Source organism: Arachis stenosperma, chromosome 3 (genome assembly GCF_014773155.1).
Source record: "Arachis stenosperma cultivar V10309 chromosome 3, arast.V10309.gnm1.PFL2, whole genome shotgun sequence".
NCBI lineage: Eukaryota > Viridiplantae > Streptophyta > Magnoliopsida > Fabales > Fabaceae > Arachis > Arachis stenosperma.
Window position 1 is genome coordinate 106,900,754 of NC_080379.1, and position 9,937 is coordinate 106,910,690.

Here is a 9,937-nt window from a genome sequence, read left to right on the forward strand (position 1 = left end):
GAAGGTCCTTACCAGTTTTTAACTGAGTTCTTGCAGATTTGTGAGACTGTTAAGACAAATGGAGTAGATCCTGAAGTCTACAGGCTCATGCTTTTCCCTTTTGCTGTAAGAGACAGAGCTAGAACATGGTTGGACTCATAACCTAAAGATAGCCTGGACTCCTGGGATAAGCTGGTCACGGCTTTTTTGGATAAATTCTTTCCTCCTCAAAAGCTGAGCAAGCTTAGAGTGGATGTTCAGACCTTCAAGCAAAAGGATGGTGAATCCCTCTATGAAGCTTGGGAAAGATACAAGCAGCTGACCAAAAGGTGTCCATCTGACATGTTTTCAGAATGGACCATATTAGATATATTCTATTATGGTCTATCTGAGTTTTTGAAAATGTCACTGGACCATTCTGCAGGTGGATCCATTCACCTAAAGAAAACGCCTGCAGAAGCTCAAGAACTTATTGACATGGTTGCAAATAACCAATTCATGTACACTTCTGAGAGGAATTCCGTGAATAATGGAACGCCTCAGAGGAAGGAAGTTCTTGAAATTGATGCTCTAAATGCCATATTGGCTCAGAACAAAGTGTTGACTCAGCAAGTTAACATGATTTCTCAAAGTCTAAATGGATGGCAAAATGCATCCAACAGTACTAAAGAGGCAGCTTCTGAAGAAGCTTATGATCCTGAGAACCCTGCAATGGCAGAGGTAAATTACATGGGTGAACTTTATGGAAACACCTATAACGCATCATGGAGAAATCATCCAAATTTCTCATGGAAGGATCAACAAAAGCCTCAATAAGGCTTTAATAATGGTGGAAGAAATAGGCTCAGTAATAACAAGCCTTTTCCATCATCTTCTCAGCAACAGACAGAAAATTCTAAATAGAGCCCCTCTAATTTAGCAAACTTAGTCTCTGATCTATCAAAAGCCACTTTCAGTTTCATGAGTGAAACAAGATCCTCCATCAGAAATCTGGAGGCACAAGTGGGCCAGCTGAGTAAGAAAGTCATTGAAACTCCTCCCAGCATTCTCCCAAGCTATACAGAAGAGAATCCAAAAGGAGAGTACAAGGCCATTGATGTGATCAATATGGCCGAATGCACAAGGGAGGAGAAGGACGAAAATCCTAGAGAGGAAGACCTCCTGGGACGTCTTTCAAACAAGAAGGAGTTCCTCATTGAGGACCTAAAGGAATCTGAGGCTCATATAGAGACCATAGAGATTCCATTAAATCTCCTTCTGCCATTCATGAGCTCTGAAGACTATTCTTCCTCTGAAGAGGATGAAAATGTGACTGGAGAGCAAGTTGCTCAATATTTAGGAGCTATCATGAAGCTGAATACCAAGTTGTCTGGTAATGAGACTTGGGAAAGTGAACCTCCCTTGCTCATTAGTGAACTAGATACCTGGATTCAGCAAATTTTACCTCAAAAGAGACAAGATCCTGGCAAATTCCTAATACCTTGTACCATAGGCACCATGACCTTTGAAAAAGCTCTGTGTGATCTGGGGTCAGAAATAAATCTTATGCCACTCTCTGTAATGGAGAAGCTGGGGATCATTGAGGTACAACCTGCCTTGTTCTCATTACAATTGGCAGACAAGTCATTAAGATAAGCTTATGGATTAGTAGAGGACGTGTTAGTAAAGGTTGAAGGCCTTTACATCCCTGCTGATTTCATAATCTTAGACACTAGGAAGGAAGAGGATGAATGCATCATCCTTGGAAGACCTTTCCTAGCCACAGCAGGAGCTGTGATAGATGTCAACAAAGGTGAATTAGTCCTTCAATTGAATGGGGACTACCTTGTGTTTAAGGCACATGGCCATCCCTCTGTGATAAAAGAGAGTAAGCATGAAGAGCTTCTCTCAGTACAGAGTCAAACAGAGCCCCCACAGTCAAACTCTAAGTTTGGTGTTGGGAGGCCACAACCAAACACTAAGTTTGGTGTTAAGACCCCATATCCAAACTCTAAGTTTGGTGTTGGGAGTTTTACAACATTGACCTGATCACCTTTGTGGCTCCATGAGAGCCCACTGTCAAGCTAATGACATTAAAAGAGCACTTGTTGGGAGGCAACCCAATTTTTATTTATCTAATTTTTATTTTATTGTTATTTTGTGTTTTATTAGGTACATGATCATGTGGAGTCACGAAAAAAATATAAAAATTAAAAACAGAATAAAAAACAGCAGAAGAAAAATCACACCCTGGAGGGAGGACATACTGGCGTTCAACGCCAGTAAGGAGCATCTGGCTGGCGTTCAACGCCAGAACAGAGCATGAATCTGGCGCTGAACGCCAGAAATAAGAAACATCTTGGCGTTTGAACGCCAGGAATGTGCCTTGAGGAAAGCTGGCGCTGAACGCCAGTAACAAGCATGGAACTAGCGTTCAACGCCAGAAACATGCTACACATGGGCGTTGAACGCCCAGAGTGTGCATCATCTCGGCGTTTAAACGCCAGAATGGTGTGCATAGGCATTCTACATGCCTAATTGGTGCAGGGATGTAAATCCTTGACACCTCAGGATCTGTGGACCCCACAGGATCATCTCAGGATCTGTGAACCCCATAGGATCCCCACCTAACATATTCCCACCTTACCTCCTAATCCTATAACATTCTTCCCCAAAGCACACTTTCCAACAACTTCAATCTCTCTTCCCAATTAACCCCTTCACCACTCACATCCATCCACTCTTCCCCATAAACCCCACCTACCTTCCAAATTCAAAAAAAATTTCCCACCCAAACCCACTCTAAATGACTGAAACTACACCCTCTCCCCTCCCTATATATACCCTTCCATTCTACTTCATTTCCACACAATAAAACCCCCTCTTCTATACCTTGGCCGACTCCTTCTCCCTTCACTCTCCTCCATATTTTCTTCTTCTTCTTCTCTTCTTTCTTCTCTTGCTCGAGGGCGAGCAATATTTTAAGTTTGGTGTGGTCAAAGCATAATCTTTTTTGTTTTCCATTACCATCAATGGCACCTAAGGTTGGAGAATCCTCTAGAAAAGGAAAAGGGAAGACAAAAGCTTCCACCTCCGAGTCATGGGAGATGGAAAGATTCATCTCCAAAAGCCATCAAGACCACTTCTATGAGGTTGTGGCAAAGAAGAAGGTGATCCCGGAGGTCCCTTTCAAGCTAAAAAAAAAATGAGTATCCGGAGATCCGACATGAAATCCGAAGAAGAGGTTGGGAAGTCCTAACCAACCCCATGCAACAAGTCGAAATCTTAATGGTTCAAGAATTCTATGCCAATGCATGGATCACTAAGAACCATGATCAAAGTATGAACCCGAGTCCAAAGAACTATCTCACAAAGGTTCGGGGGAAATACTTAGATTTTAGTCCGGAAAATGTGAGGTTGGCGTTCCACTTGCCCATGATGCAAGGAGATGAACGCCCCTACACTAGAAGGGTCAACTTTAATCAAAGGTTGGACCAAGTCCTAATGGACATATGTGTGGAAGGAGTTCAATAGAAAAGAGACTCCAAAGGCAAGCCAGTTCAACTAAAAAGACTGGACCTCAAGCCTGTGGCTAGAGGATGGTTGGTGTTCATTCAATGCTCTATCATTCCCACTAGCAACTGATCTGAAGTTACTGTGGATCGGGCCATCATGATTCATAGCATCATGATTGGAGAAGAAGTAGAAGTTTATGAAGTCATCTCCAATGAAATCTACAAAATAGCCGAAAAGCCCTCCACCATGGCAAGGCTAGCTTTTCCTCACCTTATTTGCCATCTATGTTACTCAGCTGGAGTTACCATAGAAGGAGACATCCCCATTGAAGAGGATAAGCCCATCACCAAGAAGAGGATGGAGCAAGCTAGAGAGACCCTCCACGGATCTCAAGAGATGCATGAGGAAGCTCATCATCAAGAAATCCCTGAGATGCCTCAAGGGATGCACTTTCCTCCCAACAACTATTGGGAACAACTCAACACTTCCTTAGAAGATTTGAGCTACAATGTGGAACAATTATGGGTGGAACATCATGAGCACTCCGTCATTCTTCATGAAATAAGAGAAGATCAAAGGGCAATGAGGGAGGAGCAACAAAGGCAAGGAAGGAACATAGAAGAGCTTAAGGACATTGTTGGTCCTTCAAGAAGAAGACGCCACTAAGGTGGATTCATTCCTTGTTCTTATTTCTTTTTGCTTTTCGGTTTTTATGTTGTGTTCATTTATGTTTTGTGTTTCTACTTCATGATCATTAGTGTTTAGTAACTATGTCTTAAAGTTATGAATAATTCCATTAATCCTTCACCTTTCTTAAATAAAAAATGCCAGAAACACGTCATGACCCAGAGTTGAACGCCCAAAACACGTTACAACTTGGCGTTCAACTCCAAGAGAAGCCTCAGCTCGTGGATAGATCAAGCCCAGCCCAATCATACACCAAGTGGGCCCCGGAAGTGGATTTATGCATCAATTACTTACTCATGTAAACCCTAGTAGCTAGTTTATTATAAATAGAACTTTTTACTAGTGTATTAGACATCTTGGGACGATTAGTTCTCAGATCATGGGGGCTGGCCATTCGGCCATGCCTGAACCTTTCACTTATGTATTTTTAACGGTGGAGTTTCTACACACTATAGATTAAGGGTGTGGAGCTCTGCTGTACCTCAAGTTTGAATACAATTACTATTATTTTCTATTCAATTCTCTTTATTCCTATTCTAAGATATTCGTTGCACTTCAACTTGATGAATGTGATGATCTGTGACACTCATCATCATTCTCACCTATGAACGCGCGTGACTGACAACCACTTCCGTTCTACCTTAGACCGGGTGCATATCTCTTGGATTCCTTAATCAAAATCTTCGTGGTATAAGCTAGAATTGATGGCGGCATTCATGGGAATCCGGAAAGTCTAACCTTGTCTGTTGTATTCCGCGTAGAATTCCGGAATTGAATGACTGTGACGAGCTTCAAACTCCTGAAGGTTGGGCGTTAGTGACAGACGCAAAAGAATCAAGGGATTCTATTCCAACCTGATTGAGAACCGATAGATGATTAGCCATGCTGTGATAGAGCATTTGGACCTTTTTCACTGAGAGGATGGGATGTAGCCATTGACAACGGTGATGCCCTACATACAGCTTGCCATGGAAAGGAGTAAGAAGGATTGAAGGAAGAAGTAGAAAAGTAGAAAAAGAAAGGGCACAGTATCTCCATACGCTTATCTAAAATTCCCACCATTAATTTACATAAGTATTTCTATCCTATGTTATTTATCTTTATTTCCTATTTATTATTTATTATTATTCGAAAATCCATAATCAATTATAATCCGCCTGACTGAGATTTACAAGATGACCATAGCTTGCTTCATACCAACAATCTCTGTGGGATCGACCCTTACTCACATAAGGTATTACTTGGATGACCCAGTACACTTGCTGGTTAAGTTGAACGGAGTTGTGTCCACACATAGCAAAGAGCCACAATAATGATTCCATACAATAACAAAGAGTACTACATTAATGTGATCAAAATTTCGTCCACCACCACCCTGTAACTGTTCTTGTAGGAACCAGTTCATTTTTTTTATTATGAACCACTATCATGCCACCCTTCTTAGGGACGACTTGGACAGGGCTTACCCAGGGGCTATCAGAAATAGGATAAATAATCCCAGCCTCTAGTAATTTAGTGACCTCCTTCTGTACTACCTCCTTCATGGCTGGATTCAGCCGCCTTTGTGGTTGAACCACTGGGTTGGCGTCATCCTCCAATAGGATCTTGTGCATGCATCTGGCTAGGCTAATGCCCTTAAGATCACTAATGGACCACCCAAGAGCTGTCTTGTGTGTCCTTAGCACTTGAACCAGTGCTTCCTCTTCTTGTGGCTCTAAGGTAGAGCTTATGATTACAGGAAAAGTGTCACCTTCTCCCGGAAATGCATATTTCAAGGATGGTGGTAATGGTTTGAGCTCGGGTTTAGGAGGTTTCTCCTCTTCCTGAGGGATTTTCAGAGGTTCTATTATTCTCTCTGGTTCCTCCAGATCAGGCTAAGCATCTTTAAAGATATCCTCTAGTTCTGATTCGAGACTCTCAGTCATATTGACCTATTTCACCAGAGAGTCAATAATATCAATGCTCATGCAGTTGTTTGAGGTGTCTGGATGCTGCATATCTTTGACAATATTGAACTTAAACTCGTCCTCATTGACTCTTAGGGTTACTTCTCCTTTTTGGACGTCAATGAGGGTTCGTCCAGTTGCTAGGAAAGGTCTTCCTAGAATGAGAGTTGCAATCTTGTGCTCCTCCATTTCCAGCACCATAAAGTCAGTGGAAAAGGCAAATGGCCCAACCTTGACAATCATGTCTTCAATCACGCCTGATGGGTATTTAATGGAGCCATCAGCAAGTTGGAGACATATCCGGGTTGGTTTGACTTCTTCAGTCAAACCAAGCTTTCTGATAGTAGATGCATGTATTAGGTTGATACTCGCCCCAAGATCACATAGAGCTTTCTTGGTACAAGTACCCTCTAATGTGCATGGTATCATAAAGCTTCCGGGATCTTTAAGCTTTTTCGGTAAGCTTTTCAGAATGACTGCACTGCATTCTTCAGTGAGGTAAACTTTTTCAGTTTCTCTCCAATCCTTCTTATGACTTAAGATCTCTTTCATGAACTTAGCATAAGAGGGTATTTGCTCAAGTGCCTCTGCAAACGGAATCTTTATTTCAAGAGTCCTGAGATAGTCTGTAAAGCGGGCAAATTGCTTATCCTGTTCCGCTTGGCGGAGTTTCTGAGGATAAGGCATTTTGGCTTTGTATTCCTCAACCTTAATTGCTGCAGGTTTATTGCCTACAGATGTGGGTTGAGAAGCCTTTTTAGAGGGGTTGCTATCAGCACTTGTATGGGTCTGATCCCCTACTGGCGTTTGAATGCCAGGGGTGGAAGCTGGAGTGGCGTTAGACGCCAACTCCTTACCTATTTTTGGCGTCTGAACGCCAGAACTGAGCTTCCTTTGGGCGTTCAACACCAACTTCTTGCCTGTTTCTGGCGTTTGAATGCTAGAACTGAGCATGGGTTGGGCGTTTAATGCCAGCCCTTCACCCTTTTCTGGTGATTGAACGCCAGAATTGTTCCTCTCTGGGCTCTTACTGTCCTCAGAGGGATTTTGGGTAGCAGTTTGTTCATTTCTTGGCTTCCTGCTGCCTTGAAGTGAGGTATTTAATGTTTTTCCACTTCTTAATTGAACTGCTTGGCACTCTTCTATTATTTGTTTTGATAACTGCTGTTCTGTTTGCTTCAATTGCACTTCCATATTCATATTAGCCATTCTTGTTTCTTGCAATATCTCCTTGAATTCGGCTAGCTATTTTGTTAGAAAATCTAATTGCTAATTAAATTCAGTAACTTGTTCTGTAGGACTGAGTTCAGCAGTTACTGTTTTAGCCTCTTCTTTCATGGAAGATTCACTGCTTCGGTACAGATGCTAATTTCTGGCAACTGTATCAATAAGCTCTTGACCTTCTTCAATTGTCTTTCTCATGTGGATAGATCCACTAACTGAGTGGTCTAGAAAAATCTGAGCTTTCTCTGTAAGCCCATAATAGAAGATGTCTAACTGCACCAAACTTAAAACATGACACTAAACTCACATAAAAACTAAATATTAATAAAGAAAAATAATATTTTTGAAAAAAATTTGAAAAGAAAATAAAAGACTCTGACCCAAAAGACAAAACTTTCCTAATCTAAGCAACAAGATTCACCGTCAGTTGTTCAAACTCAAACAATCCCCGGCAACGGCGCCAAAAACATGGTGCACGAAATTGTAAATCACACTTTTCACAATTCGTACCACTAACCAGCAAGTGCACTGGGTCGTCCAAGTAATACCTTACGTGAGTAAGGGTCGATTCCACAGAGATTGTTAGCTTGAAGCAAGCTATGGTTACCTTGTAAATCTTAGTCAGGATATCAATTATAATTATCAGTTGACTTGCAAATGAACAAGAGAGCATGGATTAAATAATACTTATTATGCAGTAATGGAGAATATATTGGAGTTTTGGAGATGCTTTATCTTCTGAATCTCTGCTTTCCTACTGTCATCTTCTTCACGCACGCAAGGTTCCTTCTATGGAAAGCTGTGTGTTGGTGGATCACCGTTGTCAATGGCTACCATCCGTCCTCTCAGTGAAAATGGTCCAGGTGCGCTGTCACTGCACGGCTAATCATCTGTCAGTTCTCACTCATGCTGGAATAGGATTCTTTGATCCTTTTGCGTCTGTCACTACGCCCAACCCTTGTAAGTTTGAAGATCGTCACAGTTATTCGATCCCTGAATCCTACTCGGAATACCACTGACAAGGTTTAGACTTTCCAGATTCTCAAGAATGCTGCCAATGGATTCTAGCTTATACCACAAAGATTCTGATTAAGAAATCCAAGAGATATTTATTCAATCGAATGTAGAATGGAGGTGGTTGTCAGGCACGCGTTCATAGATTGAGAATGGTGATGAGTGTCACGGATCATCACCTTCATCATGGTTAAGTACGAATGAACATCTTAGAGAGAAACAAGCGTGTTTGAATGGAAAACAGAAATAATTGCAGTAATTCATCGAGACACTGCAGAGCTCCTCACCCCCAACAATAGAGTTTAGAGACTCATGCCATCAAAGAATACAAAGTTCAGATCTAAAATGTCATGAGGTTCAAAATAAATCTCTAAAAGTTGTTTAAATACTAAGCTAGTAACCTAGGTTTACAGAAAATGAGTAAACTAAGATGGATAGTGCAGAAATCCACTTTTGGGACCCACTTGGTGTGTGCTGGGGCTGAGACTTGAGCTTCTCATGTGCCTGGACTGTTTCTGGAGTTAAACGTCAGGTTGTAACCTGTTTTTGGCGTTCAACTCCAACTTGTAACATGTTTCTGGCGTTCAACGCCAGAATGTAACATGAAACTGGCGTTAAACGCCAGTTTACGTCATTTATCTTCGCGCAAAGTATGAATTATTATATATTGCTGGAAAGCCCTGGATGTCTACTTTCCAACCCAATTGAGAGCGCACCAATTGGACTCTTGTAGCTCCAAAAAAGCCATTCCAAGTGCAGTGAGGTCAAAATCCAACAATATCAGTAGTCCTTTTTCAGCCTGAATCAAATTTTTGCTCAGCTCCCTCAATTTCAGCCAGAAAATACCTGAAATCACAGAAAAACACACAAACTCATAGTAAAGTCCAAAAATATGAATTTTGCCTAAAAACTAATAAAAATATACTAAAAACTAACTAAAACATACTAAAAACTATATGAAATTACCCTAAAAAAGCGTATAAAATATCCGCTTATCATGTATAAAGTTCAAAAAATATTTAAAAAAAATGTTACAAAAATTGGAAAGAAGGGGAAAATGTATAATTGAAGGATTAGTTATAAGTTATTATATTATCTAAAAGTTACAGCATAATTATACATTATAAAAAATTACTTATATTTTAAATTTTTGTATCCCTCTACTTTATTTTATTTTGTATTTTGGTCTTATATTATAGTCACGTACACTAATTAATTAATAGTCACGTACACTAATTAATTAACAAAAGATTTTGAATCACCCGTGGTATTCTATTTTAGAGAAATGAGGCTAACACTTAAAACTACAAATCGTCACTATTAATATATGGTAAGATTACTCTTCTACAATCATCATTCATAATATATCGCAGCTTAAGGTAGCGTTTGTTTGCAGAGACTGAAATTGAGATTGGGAGACAGAGACTCAATATGTTTGTTGAGCTAGAAATTAGTACTTAAATTTCTGTCTCCGTCTTTAAAATTTTAGTATTTCAGTATCTCCAAAAAATAGGGACATTGAGACAAAAAAATTGTAAAGACAGGGACAAAAAATTTAATTATAATTTATTCGTGAATTACCCTATTTTAAT